We start from the raw sequence: 15,753 nt of genomic DNA, 5'->3' as shown, positions 1-15,753 counted from the left end.
ATGTTACTTGCTTTTAAAATATTGTCTAATTATTTGGAGGGGGGGGCCACAAAGTTGATTCTGTTTAATTTTTTGCTTGCATTTTCTGGAATTTTCTGCACACATTCTTGATCTCAGGCAAACTAGCAGACAGGGTTCTGGGCCCCTGGCAGAGCTGAATTTGTGTTTGACCACTGTGATGCGGCTCCTGTCTCCCAGGGGCTCCCTGCACCTCCTGCTGCCTGTCCCTGACTCTTCTTCCCACGTGGCCACGGCAGCTGCTTCTCCCCTTCCTCCTCCTCAGGTTTGCCAGGAAAGGAGCCTTTGCTGCTCTCCCACCCACCGTTGCCAACTCACTCTTCAGTTCACTCCGCTGGGCCACGAATGTTTGGAGAGCATCTGTTGAGTGCCTAGCCCTGCTGGTGTCTTCAGACAAAAACACCTGTTCTTGCCTCAAGTCTAAATGTGTTATTGCCTTTTCTCTACTCTCCCCCTCTATACTTAGTTTTTCCCTTCTCAGATTATTTACGTTTGTATCTTTAAGTGGTACAAGTTTGAATTCAATTGGCGAATACCTTGAGTTCTTCTAAGGGGACTGAAATTTAATAAATAAAAATGCTAATGTCTAGTAAAAACTTTTTGCCTAATCATTTAGCGTAAAAATGCAATAAAACAGAATACTCTTTAATATTCAAAAAGGCCAGTCGTTTTCTTTCAAACAATTGAACATGTTCATGTTTAATGAATGCCAGTATGTAAAGTAATTAATAGAGATTATAACAATTATCTTCACACCATATCAAAATAGGTGTGTCATAAGACAACAGATAATAAGTCTTTAATGTGATTAATTTGTAAATGCTCTGTATTCCAAATGATACATAAAAGCCTGTTTTATGGAGAATAAAAATACTTATAAAAGTGGTGGGTGGAAGTGGTAAAGTAAAATATCACAGCCATGCAGACGACCAACAAATGCTCCATCAGACCCTGTGTTCTCAGGACCATTAAGAGCAAACTTGACAAACCTGGAAGGCAGATTCCTCTCTCCTCCATCCCCTAGTGCTTGCCAAAGTTCACCCTGCAAGAAAACATCTCTAGGAGGTTTGGACCATCTTTGCACTTTTTCTAATTACGAAGTCCTTACACGCTAAATAACGATGGGGCTTATGGCTTCATAAGCCCAATGGGCAAGGCTTCATCTTCCTGCATTGGTGCCAGCTACTGGCCTTGAATTTGCCTGAGGTCTGACCCTCTCAACGTTTCTCTTGTATTCAGTATAGTGTGTGTCCTTCAACTCAGCATTTTCTTCGTGATTGTTTAACTTTTTGGATCTCTTTGGTATCTGACTGCTGGATGGTTCAGCTCTAGGCTTTCTCATTCCCTTTGTTGGTGCATTCGGCTCCCAGGCTGGTGCTATGGTGTGGGTATGGTTGGCTTTTCCCCGCCAAGCCCATGATGAAATTTGGTCCCCAGTGTGGTGGTGTTGGGAGGTGGTACCTAGTGGGAGGTGTTGGAATCATTGATGCAGACCCCTCATCAATGACCTGGTGCTGTTCTCATGGTAGTGAGGTCTTGCTCTGGCAAGACTGAATTGGTTCTCTAGGCAATGGAATAGTCTCATGAGAGCGGTTTGTTACAAAGCCAGGAGGTCCACTGGGTCTTCTCTTTGCTCATGCCCACTTACCCTTTGACCTTCTCTGCCATGTTATGACGCAGCACCACAAAACCCTTGCTTTGCCAGAACCAAGGGCCATGCCCTTGAGCTTCCCAGCCTGCAGAACTGTGACCTAAATACACCTACTTTTTTTTTTTTTTTAATAAATACCCAGTCTCAGGTTTGTGTTATGGCCACACTATACAGACTGAGACATTGGGGATCAGGGTAAGTGAACCAGATGAAATGCAAAGAGATGTAGAGAGAAAACAATCATGTTCTCCATCCAGGGGTTTCCAGGTAGAGAAATAAAGTACACACCAACTAACTGCCACACGTGGTGAGTGCCAGGTACATGCTTGTGGTTGGGAAGACTGAGGCCCCAACAAAAATGTTCACATCCAAATCTCTGGAACCTATGACTATGTTACCTCACATGGCAAAAGAGACTTTGCAGATGTGATTGACTTAGGGATCTAGAGATGGGAGGCTACCCTGGATGATCTTAGTGGACCCCAGGTAATCACAAAGGTGGAGACAGAAGAGGGAGGAAGAGGAAGGCTTGTCTACAGGAGTGGAGGTCAGAGTGATGCTAAGTGAGAGGAACTCAACCAGCTGTTGCTGGCTTGGAAGATGGAGCAGGACCACAAGCCCAGGAATGTGGATGGTTCAAGAAGCTGGAGAAGTGGGGAAATGGACGCTTCCCTGAAGCCTCCAGAAGGAGCCAGCCCTGCCGATACCTCGAGTTTAGCCCAGTGAGACCTGTGTTGATCTTCTAACTTAGAGAACTGTAAAATACTTAATTTACATTGTTTCAGGTTACAACATTTTTGGTTGTGACATCAGCCACAGCAAAGTAAGACAATGACCCAGATAGTAAGGGTCAAAAAGTCCAAAGAAGGCAAAAGCACCCAAGAATATGAGAATGAGCGTAGTTGATTTACTGCCTAAGTGTAATCTAGTAGTTCTAATTAAAGTATGTTCACCTTGAATTCCTTAAATCAGAAGTTTCTTAATTGTTCAAAATCTAATCCCAAAGTTAGCATGTAGCTCAGTAAAAGGACGAAGTCATGTGAACTGCTGACAAGTTAATTGTCCTTTGGGATTTTACTGTCATCCTCCTCAGGAATTTGATTTATTGCTTCAGAAAAATAGAATTGCTGATTTAAGTCTGCTCACAGGCGTGGCTGTAGACGAGCCTCCTCCCTTACTTCAGTTTACAGGCGTTTATCGGGCCGTCTTCGCCGTAAATCACTCTCAAACCTCGTCAGAGTCCACAGCAGGGTCAAGGCGTGGAAAACCTGATTACCTGTGTCACCAAATGTCTCAAAACTAGGCTGGGTCCATGGCAGTTCTGATGTGTATGAGGGTTACATCCAGAGTTAGAGATGAGTGTGGTTTCACTCTTCTTCATTTGACCTTCAGAAACGAACATTGGACTCAATTATCCAACCCTCCCCTGACATTTCCTCTGGAACTTGGAACTCTGCTAACTCAATCCATCATATTTCCCCCGGGTCCACGGATAACACAGTATTCATCATAAACTAATTCTAAAACTAAAACGCCTATTCCAAAGAACATCAAGAACTACGTCTTACTGTGTGCCCAGGGACGTACTTACCCGTCCAGCAGACAAGCCCTTGCAGATGTATCGTGACTTAATGGGTACGGGATGTGGGGAGCAGGAAATTGTACAATCAGATTTCAAAACTCCGATTCCATTTCTGTATGAGAACCGTGTGTGATATTTTTCAATGCTGCTGCATATGAAGGAAAGAAGAAAAGCCACCTATGCGCAAATACAGATGTTTGTGTGGTGTTTTCACACAACCACAGCTTCCTAAAACTTACTTTGTGGGCCTCTCTGATGTTCTACATACACTTCCTCACTTATAAATTCATAAGTATGTGACTCACATGCTCTATAGAATTATGTGATCTGTGAAGGCAGTAACATTTTTTGGCTACTTAGCCATCTAAAATAGTGTTGAAAACATTTTACTCAGTTAGCAAGTGTTTATTGAGTAGATGCCTGTCTCCTCTTACTAGGGCTGCTAAAGTAATAACGGAGGGCACCTCATCACACTTGTCAAGTTGCACAGCCAGGGAGCTGTTACAGAATACAACATGAATGACTATTATAGTCATCATTTTAGTCATATTTTTGGCATATGTATCTTATCAGTTCTACTAAGATACAGTCTCTTAAAGGTTAGGACCAGGTCTTTTAGATTTTTATCCTCCACCATAGCATGTAAGGTGGCATGTTTTTACCCATTCATACCATTCCTATAGAAGGAATGAATAAAATTAAGAAACAGAAATGAGTACACTTCAAAATACGCCACTTCTTGAGATTGGGAACATTTATCTGTTTCATGATTCTGTTTTTATTAAAGGAGTGGTGGACATTGTTCACAGAAGAGAGGATGTTTTCTTCTCAAAGGAAACGAGGCAGACACATAGAATGAAAACATCAACACCTGTAATGTCATCGGTTTAGAGAAATCTCACATTCAGAGCTAAGGTATCACAGAACGAGTGCTTTACAAACCCTTCCCAGCCGTTACTAGCCCTGTATAAGAACTGTGACTAACACTGAGCTTTAGGAGCAAGCGATAGAGCCCGTCTATGTCAACACCATTCATTCTAGAGAAGAGGAAACTAGAACAAGTGAGGTTACGTGACTTCCCATGTTCCTAGTACAAGGTAGCTTGAAAGCCAGGAGTAACCTAGGTTTGAGAAATAAATGGACTGGTGTCCAAGCTGCTTTGAGAAGCAGCTATGTAAAGTTGTCTGCCTTGGCCAGGTGTGGTGGCTCATGCCTGTGATCCCAGCACTTTGGGAGGCCAAGGTGGGTGGGTCACAATATCAGGAGTTCGAGACCAGCCTGGCTCTCACGGTGAAACCCCGTCTCTACTAAAAATACAAAAATTAGCTGGGCCTTGTGGCATATGCCTGTAGTCCCAGCTACTTGGGAGGCTGAGGCAGGAGAATCGCTTGAACCCAGGAGGCAGGGAGGTTGCAGTGAGCCGAGATCACACCACTGCACACCAGCCTGGGCGACAATGCGAGAGTCCATCTCAAAAAAAAAGAAAGAAAGAAAGGAAGAAAAAAGAAAAGGTGTCTGCCTCTAACTCATTGGATGTGTAACATCCACCCACTTCAACCATCCTAACCTCAACCATCGCCTCCCATGAGCACCTCCTTAGTATTTACCTGGTCCTTTCCACCTTTCTGCCTAACTTCCTGCTTGCTGGTTTGCTTAGCTTAGCACTTGACTTTCTGTTTAACTTGACTTCCTACGTCTTTTCTTCTGTTTTTCTATTTGTAGCCCTTTCTACTAAGGGACCTTAGGACAACTGAAGAAATTTGAATGTCAAATTTCAAAACTTGAATAGGGTAGAAGGTAGAATAACAGACTACTCATATTGTTTCTATTTTAAGAGCAGTTAAATGTAAGCAATAGCAAGTAACGTCAAATTGCTTATTTAGATGCACACTCAAAAATTATCATCCAAACAGCACCCTTGTGATGGACAGCCAGCATCTCTGATCACTTCCTCTTTTATTTTCTCATTTTCCATGCAGGTCACATTTGCTGGTCAGAGGGTGGGAAATCTATGGGTACTGGGACAGCCGGAGACACTGAGACAAGATAGATGGAATTCAGTGGCATCCGTAACAGGGTTTGCATGGGAAGCTACATATTCAAGCCGGGATGAAGACAGGTGGAGGCCACTGTGGGCATGGAATCACTTAGTTGGTCCAGTTCCATTAAGACAGGATCAGAATGGTAAGGGGGAGTTGGGGCTGGGACTTTTTAGTACTGAGAGAGGTCCTGGGGAATTGGTTTTCACACAGAAGACCAGAAACCAATGCTGTCCTTTATCCCGCAAAGTGTCAAATGTTCTATTGTAAGCTCCTAGCGCTAAAAGAAGGATAGATCATCATGGATTGGAGAATTGGGAGAATTCAGCTTCCTTGGGAGTGTCAAACAGATAAATTCTTCCATTACTGCTTTGCCTTTACAAGTCACAGGGTATTGGACAAGTGTGCACCTCGAAGAAACTCAGTCTCCTGATCTGGAAAACGGACTTATGGTCTTCGCCTCCTGCTGTTGCTGTGAGAATTGGAGAGAGGTTATTTAAATGAAATGCCTAACCCAAAGCCTGACATGTCCTAGTTACTCAGTAGATACTAGTAGTTATTCTCATTTTTCCCCATCTACTCCTTTTCTAGACTAGGGACAGAATTTCTGAAAAAGCAGAGACTAATATCTGAATGCTCTTTGAGTCAATAGTTTTATCTGGCTGGTAAAATAAAGCTTAGATTTTAACTCAAGAGAGTGTTTGATTAGCATCATAGATAACCTCAGAAAGACAATTAGATTAACTAAAAAAGCATCAGTGCTAAGAAAATACTATTGTGGTTGTTACTGTTATGCTTTTATGTGTTAAACCAAATTCTTATCCACTTGGCATTATCAAAATTTAACAGCCTCTAAATCCATTGTCCTATGAAAACATAATAGCCTTTTATCAAATTTCTGCACCTTGTAAAATAGTCCTGGTGCTAAATCAAAGTAATTCAGATGTCTTCCAAAAACAGTTCTTTTTATTAGGGGGATGAAAGAGAATTAAGGAAGAAGTGAGACTTCTGGTCAGTGGTTCCCAGATGGAGCAGCATGTTAGCATCGCCTGGGAACTTTCAGAAACGGATTCTTAATCATATTTTCACACACCCCAACCCAGATTGTCTGTTTTAACAAGGTGATTCTGATGTGCAAACAGGTTCGAAGGCCTGTGATAGAGTTCAGAATATGTATCTTTACAATAATGAGTTTCTCATTCAAATGTTTATAATACTTTCATAATTTGTTTTGAAACTGCTTTGGTAACTTAAATTAGTGGTCACCATATTCCTCATTAATATCATTCAACAATATTCACAATGAGTTGAGACTTCCTAAACTACAGACCTGAACAATGTATTCCAGAATAACGTTTTAGCTACGTAATCGATGTATTGAGTCTGCTGCATGGACGAAAAAGGTTATTTAAGACCTAACCTCAGCATTTAACAGAGGGCACATCTGATGGGAGTGACAATTTCACACATAGAGAAAAGCCCCGATACAGTCTGAATCAGGCAGTGTACACTGTGAGTGTCAAAGGAGGGGCGAGCCTAGGTGGAGGGAGACCCAGCATAGCACAGCGTTGGCCATGCTTTTAAACCCACTAAGCACTGTATGAAAAGAGTAATTAGCAAACGGAAATTCAGTTTGTGGACACACCAACATTCTTTTCCAAAGCATCACTAACTCATTTTGAAGATAAAGTAAACTTAACTTGGGTTAGTATCAAAATAATTTAAATTTACATGTAAGGAGTAAAGAAGCATTTTTCCTTCACAGAAAGAAGACTTACTTTCCACATGACTGTTTATGGGAAAACTGGGAGGGCATCTTCTGCAGCTTTTATAAATCAAAGATGATGCATGGGCTGTTTTGCGTTAATGAGGCTGATGAATTTCACCATAAGGCACTTCAGCTTCTTGTTCCCTGATTTCCATGATGTCCTATGGAACTGATATCAGAGTGCTTGTTATCAGAAAAAAAGAGATGGAGAAACTTCTGTCTTCTTGAAGTGAGAATACTAGAGCAACTCTAAATGGATGAACTTGTGAGTCATAAAAACTTGATTATAAAACTGGACATTTATAGATATCTTTCCTTTTTGAATATTTTTTGATAGGTACTAATAATTTTCTTATTTAAAACTAGGTTACTAATTTCAAATCTTCACATATAACAATAATGGCAACTATATTAGTAATTATTCTATAGTTTAAATTAGTGTTTATTAACATTTCCTTGCTTCATTCTAGGAAGTATAAGTGAGTAATTAAATATATTCTTAATGGCAAATTATTCTCAGTGGGTATTTTCAAATTCATTTTAATGAATAAGACCTCACAGTTGATGGCATAAAAATTACGAACGTGAACAAAATGTAAACTCTCTCTTAAATAAGTGAGATAAAATTTAATAAATTCCCCAAGAAGTACTATAGGTTAAAATGATCATTAAGTTACTAATAAACAGCCATTAAAAATAATCCATATATTGACCAGGCGCGGTGGCTTATGCCTGTAATCCCAGCACTTTGAAAAGCCAAGGTGGGCAGATCACGAGGTCAGGAGATCGAGATCATCCTGGCTAACACAGTGAAACCCCGTCTCTACTAAAAATACAAAAAAATTAGCCGGGTGTGGTGGTGGGCACCTGTAGTCCCAGTTACTTGGGAGGCTGAGGCAGGAGAATGGCATGAATCTGGAAGGCGGAGTTTGCAATGAGCCGAGATCATGCCACTGCACTCCAGCCTGGGTGACAGAGCAAGACTCCGTCTCAATAATAATAATAATAATAAATAAATAAATAAATAACCCATATAAAAACAAGAGAATTTCTGGAGACAAAAGACCCACAAGTTTCTGAGTGTTAATGAATAGTGAATGCTTTACAAGAAATGAAATGAGAATGTTTTCCAGCATGAAGAACTGGGAATTGGATACTAGTAACGATGGTGTTCCATCCCGGGTGAGGGCCCGTCCTGCTGCTCTGGCCTGGAGAGCATGTAGAAAATGCACGCAAATTACTGAAATGCACCCAAATTACTGAAAGCATGAATAAATGACGTAAGGGATGGATAAGCAATTGGATAGGGACAGAGCATCATTTTCACCATCTCTCTTTTATGTCAGAAGCCATAAAAAGTCCCCCAGATAAGAGACAAGCATAGCTGTCTGTAACAGTATTAGGAGACACACAGAATTAGAGTTTTACAGAATGCTACTTCATAGGAGTAATCACTCAGCAAAGTTAGTTATCTAACTACCTTTAACCATCACGTTTTTCTTTTTCAGTAATTCATCCATTCAATAAAACTCATTGAGCTTATCCTGTGTGCCAGGCAAGGCAACCGGCATGTATCCTATTTGGAAAGAAGGTTTATTAATCAGCAGAGCGGTAATAGTTTACCATCCACTCCACCGCAAAGTCAATCTGGAACATTAGAGATCAGGACTAAAATCATCTGAGAATCAGTTTTCCGATCTGAAACCATAGGAATAAATATTTTGTAAGTTCTTTCAATGCTTCTTGACCCAGAAGTTCTGTAATTTGTTTGCTATATTATAGCACAATCTAGTGTAAATTAGAGACCACCTTCCTGTTCCTCAATGAGAGTGTGATTTATAGACATTCATTTAAATCTGTATTTATTAATATTATACAATCTGTCTTTACTAAGATGGAAAGCCATCCCTGCCTTATTAACTGAAAATGCGGGTTATAGCTGTATGGATTATTCCACATTTTGGTAGCCACATGCAACATGTATAGCATATATCTACATATATTATGTGTAGAATAAAATGTAACCTTTGTGTGGTAAGGTTACAGGCAAAAGTTATTAGAAGTGTGACCTTAATATTTTTCTAAGTTCTTTTCTGACATTCTTTGAATGATTACATGCTACTTTTATAATCAGAAAATGAGATATTTGTTTTATTTTGAAAAGAAAAAATTACACTACCTAATTTTATTATGCTTTGAGTATATAATTAGAATCATATTTCATTTGGATAACCAATTAAGTATTACATAACCCTTTCAAGAGTATACTTCTGGCCAGGTGCAGTGGCTCACGCCTGTAATCCCAGCACTTTGGGAGGCCGAGGCGGGTGGATCACCTGAGGTCGGGAGTTCGAGGCCACCCTGACCAACATGGAGAAACCCCATCTCTACTAAAAATACAAAATTAGCTGGGCATGGTGGTGAGCACCTGTAATCCCAGCTACTTGGGAGGTTGAGGCAGGATAATTGCTTGCACCCAGGTGGCGGAGGTTTGCGATGAGCCGAGATTGCACCATGGCGTTCCAGCCTGAGCAACAACAGTGAAACTCTGTCTTAAAAAAAAAAAAAAGAAAAAAAAACCAGTATACTTCTTTCCTAAGTAGGTATTCTATTTGATCAGCTTCTGTTAGCTTTCAGGGGCTATTTAATCTAACAATCCTGAAACTCATCTCATTATCCTGTCCTCATCACTGAAGAAAGAATTCAGAACTATTCCTAATTCTAGAAGAAATAAGTCGATTTTTCCAAATTAAAGCAGGATGGTGATTTCAACTTTTTTTTTTTATTCCATAATCTATCATTTAGACTGTTACTTTGTATGCAGACATTTTTGCAGATTTGAATGAGGGAGAAAACCTGAGGTAGATGCCTTAGGTATTCAGTGGAGACGAGCAGGACAAATGGAAGGCGAGTGCATGCACCACCCCCAGTGCCCGCACCATCCCCAGGAGAGGAGGCAGGAAGAGGGCGGGAGAGAGGTGGCGGAAAAGGCAATGATGGGATAGCTCCTGGTGGTAGCCACAAGGCTGCTTTTCTGGCTGAGTGGGGAAGGAGGCCGAGGGAGGGGCAGAGCATCCTCTTGGGGGGCTGGACGTAAAGGTGGCCATGTGGAAGTGACCCTGACACAGATACTGAGACTGTAGGGTCTGGAGTTCAGAGTTGAGGCAGTGCCAAGTACCACGTCACAGACAAATGCTGGTGGATCACTACAGGCAGAAGTTAATTTTTTTACATTTAAATTTAAAATATATAATTTATTTAACACATTCTGTTTCATAATAAGCCTCCAGTAAATAAAAATGTAGTCAGATTTGTACAAACATATTAGAATGTCACAAGTCTTAAACTTTGCCAGAGATGGCCAAACTTAGCAACTATTTTAATATGAGAGCACCTTTGATCAATTCACCAAGCATAATTTTAACTCACATTTAGCCTTAAAACCGGCTGTGAAGCCTACACATGAATAAATTTATTAATTGCTCCTGGGGGCCTGAATGTACAATGAAAAAGCTTGTATTGTTTTCTATATTCTTTTATTCCTGGCCACTAGCGATTTTAATCAAGATATATTACTTTGGCTAAAATAATCACTACATAAGAAAACAGCAAATACTAATTGCACGGATTGTTGTCTGGAATATGTTAATCCAGCAACATCCAGAAGGATGGGTTTTCCCACACCAGGATGAACTCCTGTGATGACAAACGCCGTGCGGTCACTAGAGTTTGCCTTTGCTTTCAGTCATTGAAAATGTTAACTCTAAGTTCTTTTATTACTTGCCAAGGACATGCTTTATCTTACTTTTCTCCTTTAGGTTCTCAGTCACTTTTTTTGCATATATGGAAAAAATATATATTGTTTACTCATGGTCACTATAACACTGATAATTTGACCCTGGTAATTTAAACTGATAATCAAATTGTGTGTGTTTGTGAATGAGAAAGAGACAGGGTGGTGTGGAGAGGGAGGGAAAGGAAGAGAAAGAGAAAGGCCACGTTTGGGGAACTGTCAATTTTCAAACTGTATAATCTACTGGCAAAGAGGAAGCTGCGTTCTGAAGATACGCAAACTAATTTCCAGGGTGGCTATGTCAGTACTTTTATTACCACATTGTTAAAATGTAATTCTTGCGTATTTCTATAAATATTCAGAGATTTTTCTAACTTCTGGTAAAATATTTTGTGGCTAAACATGTCTTTCTTTAATGAGAAGAAGTAAGGAAGGCGTTGTATTCATCCAATGTTGGAAGCACAATATTGATTTTCATAATTATATTTATAGGTGATTTTTTCTAGTTTCATGCTCAATAAGATTCAGGAGAAAGAGAGGAGGGGGAAAGGACATACACGTCAGAAAAGATTTCTGACTACTGCATGGAGTATGCCCTGAAAACGGGCGTGCTCTGTTTGAACACTTGTCTGGGGGAGGAAGTCTCTTTTTAGATTGTTCCTGAGTTAATCTAAGAAACTTTGGATAAATATAAAATTGTAGTAAGTCAATAAACAGCATCCATAGCATTTTGTCATTAAAAGTGATACATTCTATGTGTGGCAGGGGTGAATTCTTACATTTTTGGCAGCGGACAGGGCAGGGGTAAGTTGCCCAGAGACATGGCTCATTCTGACACTGGACGGTTTATCAGATGGCTCTGGAGATGTTTCCTAATGGGCTGTGTTGAGACCCCACCGACCGTCTCTGCCCGTGGGAGTTCTTGCTGTCATTCGCTGTGGAGGCCTGCTTTTCTCATGTCCCAAGAAGATCACGTGTGGTCATTCTTGGTTGGAAAGTGTGTGGATTGAACACACCGTGTCCTATTATGCATCTTGCATCCCACTAGCATTTACGACTTTTCCTAACGTTTTTATTTTTATTGTTGACAGGAGTACTTAACGTGAGATCTACCCTCTTAACATTTTAAGAATACAATGCATTCCCGTTGACTATAGCTGCACAGTTGTACAGCAGGCCTGTGGAGCTTACTCTTGTATAACTGAAATTTTATGTCCACTGGTCAGTAACTTTTTATTTTTCCCACCTCTTAACCCCAGCAACCAACTTCCGGGTCCAAGCGATCCTCCTACCTCAGTTTCCCAAGTAGCTGAAATTACAGGTGCATACCACCTTACCCAGCTATTTTTTAAAAATTCTTTGCAGAGATGGGGATCTCGCAATGTTGTCCAGGGTGGTCTCAAACTCCTCTTCTCCAGCTATCCTCCCACCTTGGCCTCCTAAAGCGTTGGAAGGGCAAGGTGGGAGGACAGCTTGAGGTTGATTCTGTGAATCTGACTGTTTTAGATTCATTGCATCAGTGAGATCACACAGAATTTGCCTTTCTTTGTCTTCCAGATTCACCTATGCTGCCACATATTGCAGAATTTTGCAGAATTTCCTTCTTCTTAAAGCTGAATCACAGTCCATGGCTTCTATTTTCTCTGCAGGGACTCCCATGGAGTGAAACGTCTCCCAGCCCTTCCTGTCTGGTGGGGTCAAGGCCGGCAGGCACAGTGGTGGTGGGGTAGCGGGTGGCTGTTCTCAGTTCCCTTCAGTCGCCTTAAGAATTAGATCTCCATTTCATTTGAGCATTTGAGATTCAAATGCTCAAAAATAACACACTGTGTATGAAAAGACAGAAACGAAGCCTTCACACCATTTCATACAACAGACTCTAAAGACTGTCTCAGGCCAAGCGTTGAAACTGGGCTTTATGTGGAAGTTAATCACCGAAGGCACTGAGGTTCGGGCTAAGAATTATTACCAAATGCATGAACCAAACTACCACAAGCCTTCTCTCTAACTGCTCCTTTTTTTTTTCCTTTTTCTTTCTTTCTTTCTTTTTCTTTTTTTTTTTTTTTTTTTTTGGTATCTTAATTGTAAGAAGTCCTGGGCCTTATGAGAAAAGAAATAATTCAATATGATGAAGATAAAATTCCATTTACAGATTCTGAAATCCTGTCATCAGAAAACAAAACAAAACAAAACATAATGCAAGCTCTTATTAGCAGAAGTTATTTTGCTAAGCAGAGGGCATTCCGGACAGTGGGAGACCCTGTCAGTCCTCTCCCTGCCGCCTGAGACCCGGGGCGGGAGGATGTGGGGCGCAGCTGCACACCTGACCTGACAGTGGGCTCCCTGAAATCTCCCTGCAATCCCACCTGACACAACCCGTGCTCTCCACACCCCCCGTGCTCTCCACACCCTCCCCCGCGCCATGCTCTCCACACCCCCAGCTTTCCATGACAAGACTCTCACAGCAGAGCAAGCGATCGGGACTCACACTGGCCACTGCTGCACCGCCGGGGGTCTCTCTGCAAAGCCCTATTGCTGTGACCTTATGGAGTGCCTCGGCCAAGTGGTGGCATTTAGATAAACACACAGGGGCTGGCATTGCCACTTTATCTTCTGCAAGTAGTTCTCTGATGTTCAAAACGAATACAGACCATTTTACAAAGATCTCTGCATCAAAATTCATCGGAGGAGAAGGAGATGTGCACACAATGATAGTAACTTGCATTTGTTAGACACTTATGATGGGCCAGGTACTGGGATTGGCACTTCACTCAAATTATCTCGTTTAATCTTCACGAAAATTCTGTAAAATAGGTATTATGTTCCCTTTACAGCCCTAAAACCAGCCTCACAAAAATTAATGTCAGTCCAGTCTCAAAGCTAGTAGCAAGCAAAGAAAGACAGGATTAAAAACTCGAGCCATTTGACTGCATGCTGCAGCCTCCTGTTGCATTATGCAACATGGTTCTACTCAGGCATATACACAATCACACACTCACACAAACTCACACACACTCATCACACACTCATACACTCCCTCCCCCACACAATCACAGATGCTCACCCTCACACTCACACACTCATCACACACTCATACACTCCCTCCCCCAATCACACACCCTCACACTCACACACACTCATCACACACTCATACACTCCCACACACGCTCACACTCATCATACACTCATACACTCCCTCCCACACTCACATACTCATACACTCCCCCACACTCATACACTCCCCCAGACTCACACACACATGCTCACACTCACACTCATCACACACTCATACACTCACACACTCTCACTTATACTCACACACGACCATGCATGCACGCATGCACTCACACAGTCACACGCTGTGTCACACACACACGTCACACACTCATACATTCCCTCCCACACTCACACTCTCATACTGACCCTCAAACACTCCCTCACACTCACTCATCACACACTCATACACTCCCTCACACACTGTCACTTATACTCACAAACTCACATGCCCATGCATGTGCTCACACACGCTCTCACACACACACTACACACTCACATGTTCCCTCATACACTCACACACCCTCTCTCACACTCATTGCACACGAGGCCACACACACACATTCCTTCACACACACTCACACACATATCACTCATGCTCACACTCACACACACTAATCACACACTCATATACTCCCTCCCACACTCACACACTCACACAAGCTCTCACACACTCATACACTCCACCCACACACACTCACACGTGCTCACACACTCATCACACACTCATACGCTCACACACTCACTTATACTCACACACTCACATGCTCATGCATGCACTCACATGCTCACATGCTGTCACACACACTCACTACACACACTCATACACTCACACACTCACACACACTCATTACACACAAGGTCACTCACACACACACGTTCCTTCACACACTCATCAAACACACACATTCGCTCACACACTCATACACTCACATACACATGTATCTCACACACCCCCACACCCTCACACACATTCACACACTCAATAACTCACATACTCACAGGAATATTTTCTCATTTCACCCACACAAAAAAGCCAATAGTTTTAAAACAATTAGATTCCCTGAGAATTGATGTCTCCTTGACACAATCATACTTTAAAAGGCAGGTCTTAAGTGAAGTTATGACTTTATCACTTAATTTTATAAATAGTTGGGCGTAAGTAAAACTTTCTTGAATAGGAACTTACAGTACTGATGAGAAAGATCCACAGGACTGTTAATGAATAAACATGAATGTGCCTATTGTTTTGTGCTGCACACAATCCTATTATAGAAAAAAATTCAAATTATATAGATACTCTATTATAAAAGAAAACCTTATGTGACATGGGCTTATTTTAGGGCTCTGTCAAAACAGAGCTGTCACTTTAATGTCAAAAAAGGGAGTGAATTTTCTGCATCTACCTACCCCACTCTTCCCGGCGATGGCTCCTGTCATCTTCAGGGACCTGAACTGACTTTTCTGGAGGTGGCTCTGAAGAGACTAGAACAAGCACCACCTCTGGAGGGGAACTTGCAAACATCTTTTTCCTTCCCTTTCTCTCTCGTCTACTTTTCTGTATTCTTCCTCCTGGAAATTCCCTAACATTTCCTGCTCTGTTTAGTCAGTTGGCTACTAAGCTGTTTGCAAGTGTTTTCCTTTCTAGCAATGACTTTGCTGCTGAGACCCTCATCTACTGTCGCAGTGTTCAGCATGAGTGACAGGAGCCACGCACAGGTCTTTACAGCACATCACCTGTGACTGGTATAAAAATGGGTCAAGGGCTGGGCACGGTGGCTCACCCCTGTAGTCCCAGCAATTTGGGAGGCAGAGGTGGGCAGATCACCTGAGATCAGGAATTTGAGACCA

Source organism: Theropithecus gelada, chromosome 4 (genome assembly GCF_003255815.1).
Source record: "Theropithecus gelada isolate Dixy chromosome 4, Tgel_1.0, whole genome shotgun sequence".
Taxonomy (NCBI): Eukaryota; Metazoa; Chordata; class Mammalia; order Primates; family Cercopithecidae; genus Theropithecus; species Theropithecus gelada.
Note: the sequence above shows the minus strand (reverse complement) of the source record.